The following is a 26,668-nucleotide window of genomic DNA, read 5'->3' as shown; positions in this document are numbered from 1 at the left end:
GCCTTACCTGTCTCCTAAGAAACCTGTATGTTGGTCAAGAAGCAACATAGACCCAGACATGGAACAACTGACTGGTTCAAAATTGGGAAAGGAGTACCACAAGGCTGTATATTGTTACCCTCTTTATTTAACTTATGTGCAGAGTACATCATGTGAAATGCCAAGCTGGATGAATCACAAGTTGGAATCAAAATTGCTGACATAAAATATCAACAACCTCAGATATGCAGATGACACCACCTTGATGGCAGAAAATGAAGACTAAAGAGCCTCTTGATGAATGTGAAAGAGGAGAATGAAAAAGCTGACTTCAAACCAGTCAATCCTAAAGGAAATTAACCCTGAATATTCATTGGAAGGACTGATGCTGAAGCACCAATGCTGTGGCTATCTGATGTGAAGAGCTGATTCATTGGAAAAAGCCCTGATTCTGGGAAATATTGAGGGTGGGAGTTGAACAGGGTAGCAGAGGATGAGATGGTTAGATAGCATCATTGACTCAATGGAAATGAATCTGAGCAAACTTCAGATAGTGAAGGACAGGGAAGGCTGGCATGCTGCAGTCCATGGGGTTGAAAAGAGGTGGACACAACTTAGCGACTGAACAACAACAATATAACTAGCATCATTCTCAATGGTGAAAAGCTGAAAGCATTCCCTTCAAGATCATAAATAAGACAAGAATGTCCACTCACCACTTTCATTTAACATAGTTTTGGAAGTCCTAGCCCTGACAATCAGAGAAAAAAAAGAAATAAAAGGAATCCAAACTGGGAAAGAAGTAAAACTGTTACTGTTTGCAAGTGACATGATATTATACATAGAAAATCTTAAAGATGGTACCAGAAGACTACTAGAGCTCATCAATGAATTCAGTAAAATTGCAGGAAATAAAATTAATAAACAGAAATCTGAAGCATTCCTATACACTAACAAGGAAAGATAAGAAAGAGAAGTTAAAGAAACAATCCCATTCATAATCACATCAAAAAGAATAAAACATCTAGGAATAAACCTACCTAAGGAGGCAAAAGACTTGAACTCTGAAAACTACAAGACGCTGATGAAAGAGATCAAAGATGACACAATCTGATAAAAAAGCTATGCCATATACTTGGACTGAAAGAATCAATATTATAAAAATGACTACAATATCCATAGAAATCTATAGATTCAATGCAATCCCTATAAAATTACCAATGGCATTTTTTCAGAGAAGTAGAACAAAAAATTTTACACTTTGTATGGAAGCTTTGGCCTTGGAGTGCAAAATGAAGCAGGGAAAAGGCTAACAGAGTTTTGCCAAAAGAACACAGTGCTTATAGTAAGCACCCTCTTCCAACAACACAAGAGATGACTCTATACATGAACATCACCAAAAGGTCAACACTGAAATCAGACTGATTATATTCTTTGCAGCTGAAGATGGAAATGCTCTATAAAGTCAGCAAAAAGAAGACCTGGAGCTGACTGTGGCTCTGATCATGAGCTCCTTATTGCAAAATTCAGGCTTAAATTGAAGAAAGGAGGGAAAATCACTAGACCATTCAGTATGACCTAAATAAAACCCTTTATGATTATACAGTGGAGGTGATGAATAGATTCAAAGGATAAGTGCTGGTAGGTAGAGTGCCTGTAGAACTGTGGACAGAAGTTTGTAACAGCATACAGGAGGTGGTGACCAAAATCATCCCAAAGAAAAAGAAATGCAAAAAGGCAAAATGGCTATCTAAGAAGGTCCTACAAATAGCTGAGAAAAGCAGTGAAAGGCAAAGGAGAAAGGGAAAGATATATCCAACTGAATGCAGAGTTTCAGAGAATAGCAAGGAGAGAGAAGAAAGCCTTCTTAAGTGAACAATGCAAAGAAATAGAGGAAAACAATAGAATGGGAAAGACTAGAGATCTCAAGAAAATTGGAGATACCAAGGGAATATTTCATGCAAAGATGGGCACAAACAAGGACAGAAACAGCAAGGACCTAACAGAAGCAGAGAGATTAAGAAGAGGTGGCAAGAATAGAAGAACTATACAAAAAAGATCTTAATGATCCAGATAACCACAGTGGTATAGTCACTCACTTAGAGCCAGACATCCTGGAGTGTTAATTCAAGTAGACCTTAGGAAGCATTATTATGAACAAAGCTAGTGGAAGTGATGGAATTCCAGCTGAGCTATTTCAAAAGATGATGCTGTTAAAACGGTGCACTCAATATGCCAGCAAATTTAGAAAACTCAGTAGTGGCCACAGGACTGGAAAAGGTCAGTTTTCATCCCAATCCCAAAGAAAGACAATGCAAAGAATGTTCAAACTACCATTCATCTGCATTCATTTCACACACTAGCAAGTTAATGCTCAAAATCCTTCAAGCTAGGTTTCAACAGTATGTTAACTGATAACTTCCAGTTGTACAAGTTGGATTTAGAAGAAGCAGAGAAACCAGAGACCAAATTGCCAACATTTATTAGATCATAGAAAAAGCAAGGGTAACTTATATGCAGAGTACATCATGAGAAATGCTGGACTGGATGAAGCACAAGCTAGAATCAAGACTGCCAGGAGAAATAGCAATAACCTCAGATTTGCAGATGACACCACCCTTATGGCAGAAAGTGAAGAAGAACTAAAGAGCCTCTTGATGAAAGTAAAAGAGGAGAATGAAAATGTTGACCTGTAACCCAACATTCAGAAAACTAAGATCATGTCATCTGGTCCCATCACTTCATGGCAAATAGATGGGGAAACAGTGGAAATAGTGACAGACTTTATATTTTGGGGCTCCAAAATCACTGCAGATGGTGACTGCAGCCATGAAATTAAAAGACGCTTGCCCCTTGGAAGAAAAGCTATGACCAACCTAGACAGCATATTCAAAAGCAGATACATTACTTTGCCAACAAAGGTCTGTCTAGTCAAGGCTATGGTTTTTCCAGTGGTCAGGTATGGATGTGAGAGTTGGACTATAAAGAAAGCTGAGCACCGAAGAATTGATGCTTTTGAACTGTGGTGTTGGAGAAGACTCTTGAGAGTCCCTTGGACTGCAAGGAGATCCAACCAGTCCATCCTAAAGGAAATCAGTCTTGAATATTCATTGAAAGGACTGATGCTGAAGCTGAAACTCCCATACTTTGGCCACCTCATGAGAAGAACTGACTCATTGGAAAAAACCCTGATGCTGGGAAAGATTGAAGGCAGGAGGAGAAGGGGACAACAAAGGATGAGATGGTTGGATGGCATCACCAATTCAATGGACATGAGTTTGAATAAACTCTGGGAGTAGGTGATGGACAGGGAGGCCTGGCATGCTGCAGTCCATGGGTTCGCAGAGAGTCTGACACGACTAACTGAACTGAACTGATTCCAGAAAAATCATCTACTTCTGCTTCATTCACTATGCTAAATACTTTGTGTGGATCATAACAAACTGTGGAAATTTTTCAAGAGATAGGAATACCAGACAACCTTACTTGCCACCAGAGAAACCTGTACATGGGTCAAGAAGCAACAGTTAGAACTGGACATGGAATAACAGACTGATCAAAATTGGGAAAGGAGTATGTCAAGGATGTATATTGTCACTCTGCTTATTCAATTTATATACAGAGTAGATTATGTGAAATGCCCAGCTGGATGAATTACAAGCTGGGATCTAGATTGTTGGAGAAATATCAACAACCTCAGACATGCAGATCACACTACTCTAATGGCAGAAAGCAAAGAGGAACTAAAGAACCTCTTGATGAGGGTGAAAGAGGAGAGTGAAAAAGTTGGCTTAAAACCCAACATATAAAAAACTAAGATCATGGCATCTGGTTTCATAACTTCATGGCAAATAGATGGGGAAAAAATAGAAACAGTGACAGATTTTATTTTCTTGGGCTCAAAAATCACTGTAGGTGGTGACTACAGCCATGAAATTAAAAGACACGTGATTCTGTGAGGAATAGCTGTGACAAACCTAGACAGTGTATAAAAAGCAGAGATATCACTTTGTAGACAAAAGTCTATACAGTCAAAGCAATGGTGTTTCCAGTAGTCATGTACAGATATGAGAGCTGGACCATAAGAAAGGCTGAGCACTAAAGAATGCTTTGGAACTGTGGTGTTGGAGAAGACTCCTGAGAGTCCCTTGGACAGCAAGGAGATCAAACCAGTCAATCCTAAAGAAAATCAACCCTGAATATTCATTGGAAGGACTTCTGTGGAAGCTGAAGCTCCAATACTTTGGCCCCCTGTGGAAAGAGTTGACTCATTGGAAAAAAGAGTCTGAAACTGGGAAAGACTGAGGACAGGAGGAAAAGCTGCTGACTGGATGAGATGGTTGGATGGCATCACTGACTCGATATACATGAGTTTGAGCCAACTCAGGGAGACAGTGAGGGACACAGAAGCCTGAAGTGCTGCTGTTAATGGGGTCACAAAGAGTCAGACATGAATTAGTGACTGAACAACAACAATGGAAATGAGAAACTGAAGATCCAAGGCAATCTTGAGGAAGAAAAATGGACCTGGAGTAATCAGGCTGCTGACTTCAGAAAATACTACAAAGCAACAGTAATCAAAACAGTATGGTACTGACACAAAAACAGAAATACCGATCAATGGAGCAGTATTGAAAGACCAGAAATAAACCCACACACATATGGTCAATTAATCTACAACAAAGGAAGCAAGACCATACAATGGAGAAAAGACTCTCTCTTAAATGGTGCTGGGAAAACTGGGCAGCTACCTGTATAATAATGCAATTAGAACGTTTCTAAGACTATACACAAAAATAAACTCAAAATGAAGTAAAGATCTAAATGTAAGACTGATATTATTATAAATCTTTTAGAGAAAAACAAATTCAGAACACTCCTTAATGTAAATTATAGCAAAAATCTTTTTTTGGTCCCCATCCTAGAATATTGGGAATAAAAACAAAAACAAATGTGACCTAATTAAACTCAAAAGCTTTTGCACAGCAAAGGAACCCATTTAAAAACATGGAAAGACAACCCACAGAAAGGGAGAAAATATTTGCAAAAAATGTGACTGATAAGGATTAATCTCCAAAATTTACTAACAGCTCATGTAGCTCAATGTCAATAAAAGGCATAAGACCTAAATAAAGATTTTTGCAAAGAAGACATTTAGATGGCCTAGATGCACATGAAAAGGTGCTCAACATCACTAATCATTGCTGCGAAGTCGCTTCAGTCGTGTCCGACTCTGTGTGACCCGATAGACGGCAGCCCACCAGGCTTCCCTGTCCCTGGGATTCTCCAGGCAAGAACAGTGGAGTGGGTTGCCATTAGGAAAATGCAAATCAAAGCTACAGTGAGATATCCCCTCACACCAGTCAGAATGGTTATCATTAAAATGTCTAGAAATAAATACTGGAGAGGGTGTGGGGAAAAGGGAGCCCTCCTACACTGTTGGTGGGAATATAGACTGGTACAGTCACTATGCAGAACAGTACAGAAGTTCCTTTAAATCTCAAAATGGAACTACCTACTTTAGCTTTATTTTTAAATTAATATTCAGCGATCCCACTTCTGGGCATATATTTGGAAAAAACCTTTGTTCAAAGGGATACATGCATACCTCGCAATGTTCACTGCAGCACTGTTTATAATAGCCAAGATACGGAAGCGTCTAAATGTCCATTGACATTTACACAAATGACATTGACAAAGAAGATCTGTCCATTGACAAAGAAGATTTAGTACATATATACAATGAAATATTACTCAGCCATTAAAAATGAAATAATGCCATTTGTAGCAAAATGGATGGACCTAGAGTTTACCATACTAAGTGTCAGAGTAAGTCAGACAGAGAAGGACAAATATCATATGATATCACCTACATGTGTAATCTAAAAAAAAAAAAAGGATACAAATGAACTCATTTAAACAGCTTCACAGACTTAGAAAACAAACTTATGGTTACTAAAGGGGAAAGATGGTGGTGGGGGGAATAAATTGGGAGTTTGGGATTGACATTTCCGTCAATGGGGTCACATAGAGTCGGACACGACTTAAGTGACTTAGCAGCAGCAGCAGCATACACACTAATATATTTAAAATAGATAATTAACAAGGACCTACTGTATAATGCAGGGTACTCTACTCAATATTCTTTAATAACCTAAATGGGAAAAGAATTTGAAAAAGAATAGATACATGCATATATAACTGAATCACTCTGCTCTACACCTGAAACTAACATAAAAATGTTAACCAACTATATCCCAATATAAAATTAAAAAAAAAATTTGCAAGAAAAAAATACCCAGATTATTAACTACAGAATTTGATAGAATAAAGGAAGTGGAATAGGGACCTGATATTTTATCTCTGTTAATCTTGGGTTTCCCTTTGCATAGTACCTTTATTTGAGTGACATTTAGTATCTGTAGGGAAGCACAAAATGCAATACATTCTGGGGCCAAAGAAATGCTTATCATAGTGACTAATGCTGCATGTTTTGAGCCAACTTTGAGGAATCCAGGGGCAGCTTTCTTTGAAGATTTTAATGAAAACAAGGATCCAAATGCAAATGCATCAGCACTTTAAGACCCCTCATTTTTCACATCACCCCTATGATTTTTATTCATATGTGTTATTACTTTTCCTATAAGACTTTTAATTCAAAACCTCACCCAGGAGCCATATTTACTTAAGAAGAACATGTCTATATTTGCTTTCTTTACTCTTTGCAAAAGCTGTCATGACAATATCGATATTTGAAAATTTTCACTTATTTTTTCCCAAATTTTAAACTATGTTTTATTTTCTATTTTATTTTTGATTAGGGTCATTTCTGGAGGCCCAAAGGATTCAGATTTTGATTGGAAAATTTGTACAAATATGAGAGTTGGATTATAAAGAAGGCTGAGTCACAAAGAACTGATGCTTTCTAATTGTGGTGCTGGAGAAGCCTCCTGAGCAGCAAGGAGATCAAACCAGTCAATCCTAATGGATATCAATCCTGAATATCTATTGGAAGGACTGACACTGAAGCTCGAATACTTTGGCCACCTGATGTGAAGAGCCAACTCATTGGAAAAGATATTGATGCTGGGAAAGACTGAAGGGGAAAGAATGGGGCAGCAGAGGATGAGATGGTTAGATAGCATCACCAACTCAAGTACATGAATCTGAGCAAACTCTGGGAGATAGTGGAGGACAGAGGAGCCTGGAATGCTGTAGTCCATAGGGTTGTGAATAGTCGGACACAACTTAATGAGTGAACACCAGCAAAGTGGGTCAGATGGCAGCTCTTGGGTACCGACTGTCTTAATTTTATGGAAGGAGGGAAGGAATGCTTCTACACCTATGAGGATAATCCTTTGAGGGAAAGGGCTCAGTATTAGAAGGACTGAGTAACTGGCAAAATTTTTAGTTAGGAATGAGATGGCTATACTTACTGGAACAGATGAAGAGACGTGAGCCCCTGGGATAGATGTATAGGCACGAGTAACTTTGAATCTTCTCATCTCCCTATTGCATCTCCATTTCTGCAACAATTGCAAAGAAAATCTCTCTCCTCTGGATTCACTGCAGTAGTTCATTCTCACCTCATCTGCCTGTTGCCCTGCCTCAGGCTGGGTATACACTGTGCTGAAGCACCAAGATCTTGAAGGAAGGAACCAAGTCTCATGTATCTAGTGATCTCTCTCAGAGCTTACCACACGGCTCTGCACATCACAGCTGCTCCATAAACGTATACTGAGTTCGTTCAAGAGAGTTTAAAGTAAAGAGAAAACCCACAAACATACTTGGTAACTATAGAGGGTCAGATGTGTGTAGGAGTTGGAAATAGTAGGTAGGTAGAGAGATGAAAGGAGAATGTGGGATCTCAATGAGAAGTAGAAATTGATAAGGCTTGAGATAAGACTGGACTCTAAGTTTTAAAGAAGGAGAGAGGGATGATGGGCTAAAAAAAAAAAAAGGGTCCAACTTAGAATGGCTGTAAATGGGTTGTTATATATACAAAAAAGCAAAATGGCTGTCTGGGGAGGCCTTACAAATAGCTGTGAAAAGAAGAGAAGTGAAAAGCAAAGGAGAAAAGGAAAGATATAAACATCTGAATGCAGAGTTCCAAAGAATAGCAAGAAGACACAAGAAAGCCTTCTTCAGTGATCAATGCAAAGAAACAGAGGAAAACAACAGAATGGGAAAGACTAGGGATCTCTTCAAGAAAATCAGAGATACCAAAGGAACATTTCATGCAAAGATGGGCTCGATAAAGGACAGAAATGGTATGGACCTAACAGAAGCAGAAGATATCAAGAAGAGATGGCAAGAATACACAGAAGAACTGTACAAAAAAGATCTTCATGACCCAGATAATCACGATGGTGTGATCACTGACCTAGAGCCAGACATCCTGGAATGTGAAGTCAAGTGGGCCTCAGAAAGCATCACTACGAACAAAGCTAGTGGAGGTGATGGAATTCCAGTTGAGTTATTCCAAATCCTGAAAGATGATGCTGTGAAAGTGCTGCACTCAATATGCCAGCAAATGTGGCAAACTCAGCAGTGGCCACAGGACTGGAAAAGGTCAGTTTTCATTCCAATCCCAAGAAAGGCAATGCCAAAGAATGCTCAAACTACCGCACAATGGCACTCATCTCACACACTAGTAAAGTAATGCTCAAAATTCTCCAAGCCAGGCTTCAGCAATATGTGAACCGTGAATATCCTGATGTTCAAGCTCGTTTTAGAAAAGGCAGAGGAACCAGAGATAAAATTGCCAACATCCGCTGGATCATGGAAAAAGCAAGAGAGTTCCAGAAAAGCATCTATTTCTGCTTTATTGACTATGCCAAAGCCTTTGACTGTGTGGATCATAATAAACTGTGGGAAATTCTGAAAGAGATGGGAATACCAGACCACCTGATCTGCCTCTTGAGAAATTTGTATGCAGGTCAGGAAGCAACAGTTAGAACTGGACATGGAACAGACTGGTTCCAAATAGGAAAAGGAGTTCATCAAGGCTAGTATATTGTCACCCTGTTTATTTAACTTATATGCAGAGTACATCATGAGAAACGCTGGACTGGAAGAAACACAAACTGGAATCAAGATTGCCAGGAGAAATATCAATAACCTCAGATATGCAGATGACACCACCCTTATGGCAGAAAGTGAAGAGGAACTCAAAAGCCTCTTGATGAAGGTGAAAGTGGAGAGTGAAAAAGTTGGCTTAAAGCTCAACATTCAGAAAACAAAGATCATGGCATCTGACCCTACCACTTCATGGGAAATAGATGGGGAAACAGTGGCAACAGTGTCAGACTTTATTTTTCTGGGCTCCAAAATCACTACAGATGGTGACTGCAGCCATGAAATTAAAAGACGCTTACTCCTTGGAAGGAAAGTTATGCCCAACCTAGATAGCATATTCAAAAGCAGAGACATGACTTTGCCAACAAAGGTTCGTCTAGTCAAGGCTATGGTTTTTCCTGTGGTCATGTATGGATGTGAGAGTTGGACTGTGAAGAAGGCTGAGTGCCGAAGAATTGATGCTTTTGAACTGTGGTGTTGGAGAAGACTCTTGAGAGTCCCTTAGACTGCAAGGAGATCCAACCAGTCCATTCTGAAGGAGATCAGCCCTGGGATTTCTTTAGAAGGAATGATGCTAAAGCTGAAACTGCAGTACTTTGGCCACCTCATGCGAAGAGTTGACTCACTGGAAAAGACTCTGATGCTGGGAGGGATTGGGGGCAGGAGGAGAAGGGGATGACGGAGGATGAGATGGCTGGATGGCATCACTGACTCGATGGACATGAGTCTGAGTGAACTCCGGGAGTTGGTGATGGACAGGGAGGCCTGGCGTGCTGCGATTCATGGGGTCGCAAAGAGTTGGACACTACTGAGAGACTGATCTGATCTGATATTTGTCTTGTTTTCCAAGAACAAAAGTAGACAGCCTGATCTCTTCTTTTATGCATAGTACTTGAATCATGAAAGTGAAAGTGAAGTTGCTCCGTCGTGTCTGACTCTTTGTGACCCCATGGAGTGACTGTAGCCTACCAGGCTCCTCCGTCCATGGGATTTTCCAGGCAAGAATTCTGGAGTGGGTTGCCATTTCCTCCTCCAGGGTATCTTCCCGACCCAGGGATTGAACCCGGGTCTCCTGCACTATGGGCAGACACTTTACCATCTGAGCTACCAGGGAAGTCCCAACTTGAATCATAGTAGGTGCTTAATGAATCTTGCACTCAAATTTAATTGCCTTGACTTACTAGTGAGGTCAACATGACTGATGAACTGGTTCATGTTAAGTGTATTTACTCAAGCATCAGTTAAGAAAGAGCAGATAAGATGGTGGAATAGAAAGACCTCTTCTCATGGGCACATCAAAATCACAACACAGAACAACCATCAGTGAAAAAGACTGCCACCTACCAGAAAAGATCTTCTACAGCTAAAACCATAGAGAAGAAACCACAATGAGACAGGTAGGAGGTCTCCCCCAGGTGGGAGACCCTCACACTGGAGAATAATTATATTGCAGAGGTTCTCCCACAGGAGTGAGAGTTCTGAGCCCAAAGTTGGGTTCCCCAGCCTAGGGATCCAGCATCAGGGAGATGAGCCCCCCAGAACATTTGGCTGTGAAGGCCAGTGGGGCTTAATTGCAGGAGCCCCACAGGACTAGGGGAAACAGAAACTTTTAAAGGCACATGCAAAATCTCACATGGACAAAAGCAGCTACCTTATAGGAGCCTGGGTGAGACCCACCTGCTGGTCTTGGAGGGTCTCCTGGAGAGGTGGTGGTTAGGGGGTGGCGGGGCAGTGTGGAAGCAGTTGAAGCTCAGCCTAGAGACATAAATTCTGGTGGCAGACTTTTTGGGAACATTCAATGGTGTGAACAATCCTGGCAACTGCCATTTTGGCTCATTAGTGCCAAGACCTGACCCACCCAAAAGCCTCAGGTCAGACAATTAACTGGGAGGGACCAGGCTGCCTAAAGGCTTCTCGAGCCCATAGCCATCTCTAGACATGCCTCTAGACACAGTCCTGACCACCAGAGAGTCAAGACCCAGCTCTACCCACCAGTGGGCAGGCACAGGCCCCTCCTACCAGGAAGCCTCTAGACCAGCCTCACCCACCAAGGGGGCAGACAGCAGAAGCAAGAAAACTACGATCTCTCAGCCAGCAGGCTGAGTCTGCCAACAGAAGGCCAGACCCTACTCTTGGACTGGTGGGACCCTGGTCCCCTTCAGGATTAATCCAAAGAGGAACACATCAAGATACATTGTAATCTAAAGAGTGACAAAAAATAAAGGGAGATTAAAAGCAACAAGGGAAAAGTAATAAATATCATATAGGGGAGTGCCTATAAAGCTATCAGCTGATTTTTCAGCAGAAACTTTGTAGACCTGAAGGGAGTGGCACAATATATTTAAAGTAATGAAAGGGAAAAACCTACAATCAAGAATATTCTACCCAGCAAGGCTTTTCTTCAAAATTGATTGAGAAATCAAAAGTTTTACAGACAAGCACAAGCTAAGAGTTTAGCACCACCAAACCAGCCTCACAACATACGTTAAAGTAACTTCTCAAGGCAAAAAAGAAACAACTAGAAATGAGAAAGCTATGAAACAAAAAAGCTTACTAATAAAGGCAAACATACAGTAACATAGGAAGCCATCTAGACACAAAGCTAGTAAGCAGGTTAGAAGACAAAAGTAGTAAAATTCTCTGTATCTGCAATAAGCAGTTAAAGGATACACAAACCAATTCAGATATAAAATAAAACAGTAATAATAAACAGAGAGTATAAATGCAGGGTTTTAAAATGCACTTGAAATTAAGAGATCAGAAACTTAAAACAATCAAATATATATACAGACTGCTGTATGAAAACCTCATGGTAACCACAAACCAAATACTGATAATAGATATACACACAAAAAAGAAAAAGGAATACAACAGAAAAAGACATATATGATATTGCTTATATGTGGAATCTAAAAATATTATACAAATGAACTTGTTTATAAAACAGAAATAGACTCAGACATAGAAAACAAACTTATGGTTACCAAAGGGTAAGGGAGGGGGATAAATTAGGAGTATAGGATTAACAGACACACTACTATGTATAAAAAAGATAAAGAAGGTTTATGTAAGGCACAGGGAACTATATTCCATATAATAACCTATAATGGAAAAGAATCTGAAAATAAATATATAGTAATATATATGTGTAAATGAAAACTAAGATCATGGTATCTGGTCCCATAACTTCATGGCAAATAGATGGGGAAACAGTGGAAACAGTGGCTGACTTTATTTTTCTGGGCTCCAGAATCACTGCAGATGGTGATTGCAGGCATGAAATTAAAAGACACTTACTCCTGGGAAGGAAAGTTATGACCAACCTAGACAGCATATTAAAAAGCAGAGACATTACTTTGTCAACAAAGGTCCATCTAGTCAAGGCTATGGTTTTTCTAGTGGTCATGTATGGGTGTGAGAGTTGGACTATAAAGAAAGTTGAGCGCTGAAGAATTGATGCTTTTGAACTGTGGTGTTGGAGAAGACTCTTGAGAGTCCCTTGGACTGCAAGGAGATCCAACCAGTACATCCTAAAGGAGATCAGTCCTGGGTGTTCATTGGAAGGACTGATGTTGAAGCTGAAATGCCAATACTTTGGCCACCTAATGTGAAGAGCTGACTCATTTGAAAAGACCCTGATGTTGGGAAAGATTGAGGGCAGGAAGAGAAGGGGATGACAGAGGATGAGATGGTTGGATGGCATCACCGACTCAATGGACATGGGTTTGGTTGGACTCCAGGAATTAGTGATGGACAGGGAGGCCTGGAGTGCTGCGGTTCATGGGGTTGCAAAGAGTCAGACACAACTGAGCAACTGAACTGAACTGATGTTTAACTGTATCACTTTGCTCTATACCTGCAGCTAACACAACACTTACTCCTTGGAAGAAAAGCTATGACAAACCTAGACAGCGTATTAAAAAGCAGAGACAGCACTTTGTTGACAAAGCTCTGCATAGTCAAAGCTATGGTTTTTTCCAGTAGTCATGTATGGATGTGAGAATTGGACCATAAAGAAAGCTGAGTGGTGAAGAATTGATGCTTTTGAACTATGGTGTTGGAGAGGATTCTTGAGAGTCCCTTGGACTGCAAGGAGATCAAACCAGTCGGTCCTAAAGGAAATCAACCCCGAATATTCATTGGAAGGACTAATGTTAAAGCTCCAATATTTTTGCCACCCAATGCGAAGAGCTGACTCACTGGAAAAGACCCTGATGTTGGGAAAGACTGAAGACAGGAGGAGAAGGGGATGACAGAGGATGAGATGGGTGGATGGCATCACCAATTCAACGGGCATGAGTTTGCGCAAACTCTGGGAAATAGTGAATGACAGGGAAGCCTGGTATGCTGCATTTCATGGGGTCGCAAAGAGTTGGACATGACTGAGAGGCTGAAGAACAATAGCACAACACTGTAAATCAACAACACTTCAATAGAAAGAACAAAAAAATATGACCCCCAAAAATCAGTTATAAGAACTGTTATTAATTTGGTACAGGAAAAAAAATGTTTCTGTCAGAAACACGATAATCTAGGAGCATCTTTATGCATTTAAAATTATGGTACAGAGAGTCTAAAATATTACATAGCATTTTATGGAGACAATGTCCAAAGTGAAAACCTGGTGTGATCACCTGTTTCACGTGCCTAGGCTTGAGGACTGATGAACATGAGCCAGAGGTAGAGGGGAGGTCCAGTTCCCCTCTGTCACAGTGCTTCCCAACTTTGTCTCCACTTGAATACACATGATGGATGGCTTTCATACAAGACACACATGCCCAAGAGAGGTAGAAGCTATGATTATACCACATTCTCTATCATCTACTATATCTCAACGCCTTTCCCTCCCACCTAAGAGAGAACAAACTCATTGATGTGAGTGTCAGCCACATTATGAAGGGAGAACAACTTGAATCTGCTGTAATTTATTAGAAGAAATTATTTGTAGCCTTCAGCTCATCACATATCAGTGACAAATCCTTACAATATAGAGCTGATCATGATTCATCAATACATCTCGAGACTGAATTTAAGAAGCACCCCTCTCTCTCAGCCAGTGAGTTCTTTTTAGGAAGAGGAAGGGCAGGTGAAGGTGAAGAATAACAGGAGAAAACAGCTAAGATTGAGACGCATCAGTGCCTAGAAGGGAGTTTGTTTTGCGAGGAGATGAGCTTAGGAAGCATAAAAATAAGGTATGTGGTAAAACGTGTGAAAGCCATAAAGAATGTATGAGCAAGGATAAGCACCTCCACCTGGGGCATAAGCACTGGATTCCTTACTTCAGGAAAAGCTTGCAAAGGGCAGAATCCTGCTCCTCTCAATTTCTGTAAAATACTACCTGTGCTATTATTAGTAGCCCAAACAGACAATTTAACTTCCAAGGTAGCCGTTATGAGTTTCCTTTTTTGGTAATAATTGACTGTGACCAGATTTGGGGTTCAAATGGGAGGAAGCAGATGATGTAAAGCTGCTGGTGCTAAGAGAAGTACTTGGAGCCTTTGGCAGCCAGAGGACCTCTGGCACAGCCATGCTCCTCCCAAGCACACCATGTGCAGATTGTTTAGTGGCTGAGCTGATGTTGGTGCTTGCTCCTCTTGCTTTTCTACAAATATGGGAAAGCTAAAAAAAGATCAGCACAAACTAATACACCCGTAGGAGCCTGAGTTGCCCATACTATGTGGACAGAGATGCCTTTAGTCTGTGTTTGGAATGCTTTCCGTGTCAGGTTTCTAGTTACCAGGCCTTTATCCTTTGTCCAGGCATGAATGCGGTTGGCCAGGATTAGCAAAGCCCTCTGCAATGTATGTTACATAGCTTTGATTTCTGCAGATTTTACAGAATCGTAAAATAGAAGCATCATTTGACGGCCTATATCATAGAAATGATTGGGGGTGGGGGGAATCCTATTTTCATCACTCACATTTCCCTGGTGTTATGAAGAGACGGCTCTTGCTTTTTCCTAAGAACTGGAGTAGGAACAGATTTATCAGCAGATGCTTTTGGCCCCTGTTACCACCAAGGAAATGTTTGCAAAGACAATGAAAGAGGAATGATAATGACAGAGTACTCAGAAGACATTTCTAAAACAGTTTAAGACAGACATTATTTTGATCACCCACATTTGATTCCTTCTTTCATGTTTCTCAACAATGACCACAAGCACAACAATTTAGTTGTTAACAAACTGCATGTGTGCTGAGGATGGGCTCCTACCCTTTGGCAGATGTTATCTGGAAAAATGGCCCTTCAGAATGTTTTATGCCTCATTATCAGATGATGGGAGGTATTCTCTCAAAATGGTCCTACTAAAATAATTTCCTTTGTGAGGGGGTATGCAGTTCCGAAAATGGGTGCTGAAGACAGTTAGAAAGGGCAGCATGAGAGCAATCAGAGAGAAGGAATGTTGTGGGAAACCAAAACTGCTGTGAGTGGCTGCCGAAAGGTCATGAAGACCATCTGAGCGATACCTGCATATAATTACCCATGGTCTTTTTAACCACGGCAGAGGTTTATTTAAAGAGCGTGGCAACCAAAGGAAACAAACCATCATAATTTGTTAGGTCTCTAAAATCATCCCTCCCTCTCTTTGTATTGTAACAGTAGTCCTGGAATTTCAATAGCTAAACACAAAGGACTTCATCCGATTGCCATGCAAGAGATAACAGTTCAATTTCAAGGTCAGACTTGGAAGGCCAAGAGGTTAGAGAGTGTAGGGTCCTGAATTCTAATGACGATTGCGCCTGCCCCTTAGGAGAAGTGCTACACAGTTTCTTGTCCAAGGTTACTGCCTGGAGACAGGACATTCTAGGGGAAAAACATACTGTTCATGAGAGCTGCTTTTCCCTGATCAATTTATATTTATTTTTAGAGTAATACATACACTTTTTGTATAAGATATTCATGTATCTTATCCAAAAATACTCCTATATTCATATTGCAGCTACATATTTACCTACCTTCATTCCTCTGCTATTAATTTCTAAAGCCTGAGCAATAGGAGGATTTTTATGTCAACTATCCATGGTCTTAGATCATCAGAACTCTTCTCTATGGTCAAGAACCACAGGGAAGGAATCTTAAATGCTTCCACCTTCATGTGTGTATATCAGGAAGGGCATCCACACCATGATTTCATTAAGACCCGAGAGAATCCTGCCACTGCAATTCTCTGAAATTCAGGAGCAGAAATATAAATGCTAGGAAGAGTCCTACTCTTGTGTGTGATGGACTCGGGAGCAAGTTTTGAAAGCTGGATTTAGATTTGCAAAGATTTGAAGCCTGTTGAGCACAGAGGCTCCTTATCTGAGTGCTTACAGCAGGGCAGGCTCCATTTTAAGCATTTTCTCCATTTCAAAAGTTCAGTCATTGGAAAAGACCCTGATGCTGGGAAAGACTGAAGGCAAAAGGAGAAGAAGGCAGCAGGGGATGAGATGGCTAGATACCATCACCGATTCCATGGACGTGAACTTGGGCAAACTCCGGGAGATAGTGAGGAACAGGGAGGCCTGGTGTGCTACAGCCCTTGGGGTCACAAAGAGCTGGACATGACTTAGTAATTGAACAACAACAACAAAGTCACCACAACAGCACCACAAAATAGGCACTATTATAATCCCTGGTTTGCAGACTATGGAAGAACAGAGAGGTTAAGTAACTTGGCCAAGGTCATACAGGAAGTATCAGGGCCTAAATTCAAGCCCAGGCAGACTGACCTGGAGGTCACAGCATGCTTGACCACTCAGCTAGAGTGTGCAGCCTCTCATCTCTTTTGCTTCTCAGCTGCTCCCCATGTGCCTGTTGGCAGCAGGTGAGAGAAAGCAGAGGCATTCTTCTGATGCTCATTTGTGAACAGTGGGTGAGTGGAAAGCAGTTCATCTGGGGAGGCTTAAGGAATGGGGTTTTTGTTTGGTAGGGACTAGAGCAGGGGAGTGATGTGAATTCCCTGTGGGACAGCTTCCCATGGAGGTTCTGTAGGCACCTCACACCTTACAGGTACAAAATTAAACAATGGCCTCTCTGAAGCCTGCTGCTCATTGAGCGTCCCTTTAGAGAATGACAAGTCAGCCATGCCAGAAACCTAGATCCTCTTGTTATCCCCACTCCAGCCCGACACTGGGTTCTAGAAAATGCTCTCTTAAATATTCAAGTCCATCCTCACGGCTGTGGTTTTGCTCTAGGCTCAAGCCCCGTTTCAACCAGACTAGCAATAGTATATCAGGGATAACAACAGGCAGGCAAAGCTGTGGGCCAACTTCACAACAGAGCAATTTAACAGCACAGAAGCCAGCATGCGTGAACCTGAAGGACCCTGAATCCCGTAACCGTCGAGCCAGTTGCCACTAATGTCGAAGCAATTTTGAGCACATCATACTTATTCTCAAATGAAAACATGGCATAATTTGTGAAGACAGCAAGCTTAGTTCTCTTTTGGAGACTGTACGAGCATTTACGTTTTGGGAGTCTCAAAATTAAATCCTGACAGTTTGATTGGTTTAAGAGTTTGTGTTGCTTATGTCTAAACATGAGATCGGCCAAATGCCCATTAAAAAAAAAATCAGGTAATCTTTTGTCTCAAATTTATAAGACAAAATAAAGTTCATAGGTCATATTTCATAAACCTCAGAGTTCACTTTCTGCCTTAAGAAGTAAGCATGTCAGTTCTAGTATTTATAAGGACAAATTGACCAGGGACCACTGAGTAAATGCCGCACGCGAAGTTCACTTTTGGGTAGGGAGGATCTGACATCAGCATGTCCGAACACTGACTTGATCTCATCCCCTCAACAGTGACATGAGCTCCTTGGTCTCACCCTCCATTGGAGGGGGAACATTGCAGGAAGTACAGCCTGGTCCCAGAGCTCCACTGGGGGTGGGACTAGGTTTTTGATAACTGGTTCATTCACAGTTCTGCTCAGGTGTATTTTGAAGATTTATATTTCAACAGTGTCCCTCATGCTGAGCACCAAGGCTTGAACCAGCCCCTTTTCTAATTTCCACTAGATGGTAGATGGAAGGACTTCCACTAGATGGAATCACTGTTGAGGGGATGAGATCAAGTCAGTGTTCGGACATGCTGATGTCAGATCCTCCCTACCCAAAAGTGAACTTCGCGTGCGGCATTTACTCAGTGGTCCCTGGTCAATTTGTCCTTATAAATACTAGAACTGACATGCTTACTTCTTAAGGCAGAAAGTGAACTCTGTATAGATTCTGATGTGGAACTGAGGCACCTCATGGTACTTCTCACTCATGTGGAGGGTAACCCTGGGCCTTTACCTGCTGTCTGCACTAAGCAGTTTCCAAAGTCCAGGCTGGACCTGGCGGGCACATACCAGGCTCAGCCGTTGGCCCCACTCAGCCCTCCCATCCTGATTCCAGCTCATTATTTGGCAGAGTGCTTTGGAGATAGCATCAGCATGACAGATTCTACATAATATCACATTCTACTCTGCTTTCATTTTTGCAGATGAAATGGATTTACAGCACAAAGGTTACTGAACTGTATTGTCGAAATGATTTTTGAGAAATAATAAAAGTTATTAAGAGAGTCTCAGGTGCTGATGACTAGCTCTGAGCTCCCCCATCCCACCTTGGTCCCTTCATCCTCTGGCTGCTCATTACATGGCTGGTAAAGACTGGTTATTAATGTCATTACAAACCTTTTCCTTTCAAATCCCCACTTATTGAAATTAGAGAATTCTTTTGTCATTTCTCTTTCTGCTATAATACAGCCTGACTGTCAGCCCTGTTCCTTCAAGTTCCATCCTTGCCTTTGATGCTAGTAAAATGGAGCAGCTAGCAAATCTAGGCTTATAATAGCCCATACCAACTGGGGCTATGAAATTACTCTGCTCTCATCATTACTTCTTTTTTTTTTTTTTTTTGTCTCCAGTGTTTTTGTACAGTTCCTGTCCTGAGCCTTTCCATAATCCCCTTCTCAGGCCTCCACTTCCACTCCCTTTAGCAAACTAATATGTGGATCCAGAGCCATTGATGAGTGCTTTTTAAAAAGACACAGAAAGACAAGCTTTCATGGTGAGTGAGCATCTTCAGATGTTATTTCATCCTGCATTTGTTCTCTAACTCCCTCATTTATTGATTTATTCCTTGAACAATTCAAAGAAAACTGTAAATCCGCCTTCTCTTCTATTTCTTTGAGTGCTTCTTGCTTTCAGCCTTATTTGGTGCAGGCAGTTGTACCCGATGAAACGATGGCCCCCTGTTTTAAGCACATGCATTCTGCTATCAGCAAGGCGGCAACCTCAATTCTTAAAATCAGTCACGAAGCTGAAGCTTTAATAATTTAAATAAAGCTTATCGTAGAAAAGCAAATATTTACAAGTGTGAGTCATCTAATTTAAAGAAATTAATTAAAAGTAAATGCTGAAGTGATTTAAAACTAAAGAGCCATTACCAAATAAAACGTTATTTACCATTTACCTCATGCCAACTCATTCTTAAACGTCAGGAGAGAAATGGGATGCTAGGCTCTCCCTTTGCTTTTGTGGCTTTTGAGCTTCCAAGTTTGCCAACTTGTTCTGGAAGTAGATTTCATTTGTCTGTGAGGGTGGGAGGTACTCTCAGGGATTTCAGTGCTGAGGAATTTCAGTGCTGAGGGATTTCAGCAGCTCTGTGTTGTGGGGAGGGCCTGGGACGCGGAGGCAGAAGACTGGACTTGGTGGAGCAAGGCACCTTGTAGAAATAAGATCCAGGGGACTTAACTTTCTCTGAGCCTCAGTGACTGCATATGTAAAATGGAGACATCATGACTGCCTTCCTCTCCCTGAATGGTTGTGATGGAATCAAAAGAAGAAAGAAGAAACAAACAAACAATCATAGAGGGGTCCTTAATACTTGTTGAATTTGAAGTCACATTCAATTTAATTTTTTTTTTTCAACTAATTGCTAACATTTGAACATTGAGGGCTTTCACATAAAAACTCAGCTTTCCTGTTTTCTTTGGAGTGGGGCGTGGGCTTCCTAGGTAGCGTTAGAGATAGAGAACCCACCTGCCAATGCAGGAGACTTAAGACACGTGAGTTCGACACCTGGGTGAGGAAGATCCCCTGGAGGAGGAAGGGCTGGCAATCCACTCCAGCATTCTTGCCTGGAAAATTCCATGGACAGAGGAGACTGGGGAGCTATAATCCATGGGGTTGCAAAGAGTGAGACATGACTGAAGCAATTTAGCATGCATGCATGCCTTCTTTTAAGACAGCAATCAGCCAGAGCCACTCACGAGAGGCAGGGACAAAGTCCTCCTTTGGCTCTATTCCTTCTGCTTTCTTCTTGACAGTTCCACCTGCCCCATAGGAGGGAACTAGGTTATTTAGGTCTCCAGCCCCTGCCCCACAGGAATAAATCTCATGAACACATTCAGTCTGCATCCTCCACATACCATGTTCATGCTCAGTCGTGGCCAACTCTTTGCGACCCTGTAGACTGGCGTGCACAAGTCTCCTCTGTCCACTTATAGGTGTATGCTATCTCCCTGGGGAAAAATGCCGTGGGAAGCTGACTAAAATTTCTATCACCATACCTGGTCCACCTTTCAATCTTTAAATTCCCCATCAGTACCTCTGCTAGAGAGAGCTGCAGTATGGAGAAGGGACCAAGACATGGACTGCAGAGACTGGGTCATACCCTGGGTGGGGGGGAGGGTTCTCATAAGTCGTGTCACTTTCTCAGGCCTTATTTTCAACTCTGTAAAATGAATAGGTGGCCCCCAATGAGTCATGGGAGGTTACAGTTTCATGACCCCACCAGGAAACCACTCAGGCTCCAGTCCAAATTGACCTTGGGTCACACTGCTGCATTTCAGCTTGGCTTCTGCAAACGTGACCCTGGCTGGACTTCTCCACTTATCTGTGCCTTGGTTTCTCCATCTGTAAAGTAATATGTGCTTTTCTTCTCACAAGAGAGAATGTAATGATATGAGTGAAAGCGTTACTGGAAGAAAGTTGGGGTAAAAAGAATCCAAGATCTGATACTACTCTTGTATCTCAAAGGTTGCAATTATGAAGGGAAACTTACCTAATGGGATTTCTAGATCTGATATAACATTCCCCATTAGAGGCAGGATGCATAAATTGTTCTGGCCAATAAGCTGAGATTGTGCAAGCTTCATCCCAGCCCTGGGCAGCATAATATGACCTCAGTTTACAGGTAGGTATGTCCCATTTCAGAAAAAACTGCACTCAGATTTACATCTTTGCCCTGTGCATTTTATGAGGACTGTATGTAGTTAACTATTATCAGGTGATTAAGCGATTTGATGAGGTGTGAACTAGCCCTTTAATTGTTTTATTTACAACACACTTATCCTTCTCTAAAATCCCATTGGGGAATTTTCTACTTAGTTGATTAATTTAAGTGAGGTTTAGTGAACTACAGTTTGGTAAAACCAGAAGCTGGAAAATACCCCCTGGAGTTTAGGCAATTTTACAGGCATTTGTAAATGTGGATGGAACATGCTCAAATGAGGTTAAAAAAAAAGTATCATCAACAACAACAACAATAAATGGATTAAAATGTTAATTACCTTCATTACCACCATTAAAAAATAATAATGGAAAATCAAGATGGGGAAAAATAACTAAATTTAATCTACGTCTTCTCCGGGTGCTTTTTCTGGTGGAAAGAAATGGCTTTAGGGGAACGTTACCTTTGTCAGGGAAAAGCAATCAGAGTTGCTTTTAGAAGCCAAATGTTTACTTAAAAAATAATCCTCTTTCCTCTGTAATTCTAAATCTGGATGGACAAAACTGATGTTAACCTAGCCCAGAGGGCTATCTTACTCCTTGGTTGGTGATATGCTAAATGAACCCCCAATTGCTTCCAAAAGGTATGAGCCTCCAACTCTATCCCTGAGGACCTTACGACCTATTTGGGGAGAAGAAAGATGTGAAAGGCAAGACGGGGCACATATGTTCAATGCTGAGTAAGTGCCAGGGGGCACCTGCCATAGTGCCAGGGGACACCTGCCATAGTGCCAGAGGACGCCTGCCATGGCTAAGGGCTCTGATGAGGGAGTGAGCTAAGGGGACCTTGAAGGAAGAGTTGGATGTGGGCAAGCAGAGAGAAGGGGACAGTGAGAGATGACAACCCTATAAATGAGGCCGTTGAAAAATTTCAGGATACGAAGTCAAAAAGCTCAGAGGCCAAGAAAGTCTTCTTGTTTTAAGTGTCAAAACTTCCTGTCCCAGATACCATTTCTTCTTGCTTCCCTATTTCTTTTTTTTTCTTTTTTTTTCTTTAATTTAATTTTATTTTTAAACTTTACATAATTGTATTAGTTTTGCCAAATATCAAAATGAATCCGCCACAGGTATACATGTGGATGCCCTTTTTAAGAACGTATAGAGAAATATCAGTAATATTAGAAAATTAAGTCATGACTGGTTTACATTTATATAAGGTCATGGAAAATCTTTAATATAATGCAGACTTTACACTTGCATAGGACAAGTTCTGGCTCTACAGAATTGCTAACCACTCTATTTAATTACTTGTTTTCTTATTTGTCCCCCAATAAACTATGAACTTTGTAATAATAAGGACTATTTCTGAGGTCACTGTTGACTCCCTGTGCCTGGCACATGGTAGGACTCAATACAATATTTATTACATGAATGCTATCTGGAGACTCCTAGTGTGGAAGAAAGGGTCCTCTATTCTTCAAATGGAGTGGGACTAATACTTGCCGACTGAAAAGAAAGAAATATGCTCTGAGTTTCAGCTTCAGCCCTTTCTCCCCTGCAACTGGCATCCTGCTTGTTGCCTAGTGACCACGCTCCCATCACAGACACTGGCTCTGGTAAATGAGCTTCTGTTGTGATGGTCGGCTCAGCTGCTTCATGGTAAACAAGAGTATTGGGCTTGGAGTCAAAACTCCTGGATTCAAGTTCCAGCTCTGCCACTGGCTTGGAGTGAGCAATTTCCATTTTTATATTCTTCACTTAAAAGTGGGGATTATAATGCCAAGCTCATGGGGTTGTTGGGAATAGATCAAATTAGAGATGGACGGAAAAGTGAAACGGACAACGTCCTACTCAGTTACAAGATAGTATTAGTATTACCCCTCCACTTTATCCTAGCTTGAGATTCTGCCCTACCCATTAAAATCTTATGGGGGATGAGCTCCTACTCCTGAAAGCTAAATGTCCAAGGCTGTGTGCCTTCATTTGCTACTGGACCTTCCTGATGTTAACAGAACCTTTGCCTTTGGTTTTTATGCTTCCTTCTCTGTCTGTGCTCCTCTCTGCCTGTTGGGATACTGGATTTTTATCCAAACCAGATGGACTTTCTTGCCTCTGACAGCCTCCATCACCAGGCCTCCTCTCTTACCTCAGTCTACTGGGGCCCTCCTCATCCCTTCTTCTACCCCCAGGGGTGCCTGTGTTCAGGTCTCAGCCAATTTTGAGCTGAGCCATCCTGACCATCAACACAGACCCTGCTATGAGCACCAAGGGATGAAACAGCAGAGGCATTAGCAGAACTAACTTCCCTGGTGACTCAGAAAGTAAAGAATCTGCCTTCAATGCAGGAAGCCTGGGTATGATCCCTGGGTCAGGAAGATCCCCTGGAGAAAGGAATGGCAACCCACTCCAGTATTTGTGCCTGGAGAATTCCATGGACAGCAGAGTCTGGCAGGCTACAGTCCATGGGGTCGCAAAGAGTAGGACACAACTGAGGGACTAACACTTAGCAGAAATAGGGTTTCCACTTAATGGATGTATGACTTTAGGAATGTTCTTATTCTCCATACATAGTCTCAATTTTCTCATCTGTAAGATTGGAATAGTAATGGTTACCTTCCTAACTGGGTAGTTAGGAGGGTTCGGCTAGAATGCCTGTAAAGCAGTTAGCACAGTGCCTGGGCATGATAAGTGATGGATAAAGATCTGCTTTTTAAACTGCTATTATTTTTTTAGGGCTTCCCTGGTGGCTCAGTGGTAAAAAAAATCCATCTGCCAATGCAAGAGACACGGGTTCGATCCCTGATCCAGGAAGATCCTACATGCCAAGGAGCAACTAAGCCCATATACCACAACTATTGAGCCTGTGTTCTAGAGCCCAGGAGCCATAACTACTGAGCCCATGTGCTGCAACTGCTGAAACTCAGACATCTAGAGCCTGTGTTCTGCAGCAAGAGAAGCCACCACCATGAGAAGCCTGTGTACCACAACCAGAGAAAAGCCCGAGTAGCAATGAAGATCCAGCACAGCCAACACAGACAAATAAATAAAAATTGAAAATTGGTATTATTTTTCTCCATGTTCCAACTTTTTATTGTTTATTCCTGATTCCATAGTGTCTTACATGCTTTTTTGTCTTCCAAATATTCAAATATGTCCAGAGGCCTTTTTCTTCTCTAAAAATCTGCTTCCTCCAGATGGAAATGAGGTAAGTTATCACCAGTTTCCCAAAATTTATGGGCTATGTTCATAAAAAATTTACACAAAATACACTAAGACGTACATTCTCTCTAAACAGTTGTTCTTTTTTTGTGTGTAGTCCTGGCAACAGTCTTGATGTTTAATTGCCACTTATTAGTGTGTCCATATAGATGCCACCTCTTGGAGAATTGCTGGGAAACTTGGGTTCAGGATTATGTTCTCAGAGACAAGCACAGTTGCACGGGCGGCTATAAAGTGAGTTATAGATGCATGCATTGAACTCAAAGGAATTTGAGAAGCAGCCAAAAGACCATCAAAGAGTCATAATATCCCCCATATCTCTTGTTTTTTCTTTTTTATCAGACTATTTGGATGGATGAAACACTGGATAATATTTACTGGAGGAAGTATTCTTGAAGCCTGAGAGTCAGATGACAGTCGGACTCAGAAACAGGAAACAGTTTGGTGCACTGGTCTGGTCATTTTTTAGGGGTTTAGCATTCATTCTAGGTTTTATAGGTGTGTGACAAGAGCTTTTACTTTTTTCTTTCATCATTGATTCTAGCTTTCTTTCTGCCCTTGTCATCAGTGTTGGGACAGTGGAAGGTTGCTCTCTTTTCCTGTCTAGCATCTGTCCCATCCTACTCTGGTGACAATATTCTGTCCTCCTGGGAATCATCCCATGGTCCCCTCTCTGTCCCCGTGGTTCAGGTGGAGTGAGTCTACCCAGGACTCCAGACCTGCCCATCAGAGCACTCCACCCCTGGACACGGTGATTGCTTATGGTTAAGAAGGTAACTCAATCACGGCAAACTGAGACAATTCTAGGACCTTTGTTGAACATATTGAAATGAGACAATCACACTTTTGCTGGAGTGGCTCAGATGATAAGAAATAAGCCTCATGATGTGGGCAACTGTTTCCACCCCAGGGTGGGAGACTGTGCCTAAAAACAGAGCCAACACAGAAGAAGGCAGAGTCAAGAGATGGGGGGAAAGGAAGCCAATTCCTGATGGCATCCTCTAAGTTCCTGGGTAGCTGCACTTAAAGATAAATCTACCTTTGGACTCCTTTTCAGTTATATTTGCCAGGAGATTTTCATTCTGTACTGGATACAGAAAAATCTATGGGTGATACAGAGGGAGACTAATACTGCTTACCTTTTGTTAGGAGGGCACCTAATGGGATGAACACCTGTCTACAGGATACCATACTTAGAAAGGGCAGATGGCCGTTCACTTTAGTAACTACCTGAGAGAGAAAAGCTTTGTTGTAGCTCCTGTTGCCTCACCTTGGCACCGTTCCCAACATCTCCAGGGTGGAGAAGGTGAAAAGCAAGAGGCCTAGAATACTTTCCTCATTAAACTGTGATGAGAAAGGATGTCCGGTGGGGAAAGAGAAGAGACACGGAGTATGGGAGAATGCCTGGTGGTTTTCTGGTCCTTGACAAACTTCCTTTAGGCTTAGATGCCTGTGCCTGTAACTAACTTCCATAACTAGACATGCAGTTATGTTAGTTTATTTCTCAGGAAGTGAATAATCTCAAACTCTTGTCCTCTAGCAAGTGTCCAATAGGTGACAATGGGGGTATGCAAATAATTAGCCACTGGTTGTATAAACGTTAACCACGCCAGGGAAATCCTGTCTGCTCGGACCCAAGGGTGTAAAGAAAAAGCAAGATACCAAAATGACCTTCCCACGGTACCCATGTCTTCCAGCCTCCTCTTCCTTCCTGCCACAGAAACAGTCTATCGTTTCCTCACCTCCCTCAGCGTCTCTGTCCACATAAACCACCGGCGATGAGACTGGCTCTGGAGTTGCTTTGGGAAGAGGTCTGGAGAGCCTGCCTTTCCTAAAATTGTCACCTCATCCTATGGAATACTGACTTTGCATGAGGTTTATTTGAATGGCAAACAGATGATACTATTGCCTAAGAACATGGAAACTTGTTTCTCAGGAGCAGCACAAGGCAGCCAGCCTTGCGTGGGCTTTCTCCTGTGCTTTTGAAAGTGTGGTAAGTATAAGTCAGGGCATCCGAGGGACAGGTCTCTGAGAGATGGAATTTGCTGGGGACCAGCAACAGCCGCAGCAATCAAAGACTTTCTAAGAAGTGACCGTGATGTGACCTGGGAGTCCAGATAACAAAGAAACACTTTTTCCCTCCTTTCCTTCCTTCTTTCCTTTTTCAAATTTATTGAGGTTTAATTAATGTA

General features: G+C 41.7%; 1 protein-coding gene and 2 long non-coding RNA genes across 7 annotated transcripts in view; 2 read left to right on the top strand and 1 right to left on the bottom strand.

Moving 5' to 3' along the window:
- The window catches only part of PARD3B (par-3 family cell polarity regulator beta), a 1,152,086-nt gene that overhangs the window by 9,055 nt on the left and 1,116,363 nt on the right, over positions 1-26,668 (bottom strand). The gene's annotated exons all lie outside the window — the stretch shown is intronic.
- On the top strand, positions 18,962-24,048 carry LOC123327991. Its single transcript, XR_006542662.2, has 3 exons — positions 18,962-19,092; positions 21,902-21,997; positions 23,991-24,048. It is a non-coding gene; the product is annotated as an uncharacterized LOC123327991 (long non-coding RNA).
- LOC123327986 lies at positions 24,240-26,285 on the top strand. Its single transcript, XR_006542658.2, has 4 exons — positions 24,240-24,462; positions 24,613-24,710; positions 24,819-24,933; positions 26,174-26,285. It is a non-coding gene; the product is annotated as an uncharacterized LOC123327986 (long non-coding RNA).

Source organism: Bubalus bubalis, chromosome 2 (genome assembly GCF_019923935.1).
Source record: "Bubalus bubalis isolate 160015118507 breed Murrah chromosome 2, NDDB_SH_1, whole genome shotgun sequence".
Taxonomy (NCBI): domain Eukaryota; kingdom Metazoa; phylum Chordata; class Mammalia; order Artiodactyla; family Bovidae; genus Bubalus; species Bubalus bubalis.
The sequence above is the reverse complement of the archived record's forward strand: the minus strand, read 5'-3'. Positions and strand labels throughout refer to the sequence as shown.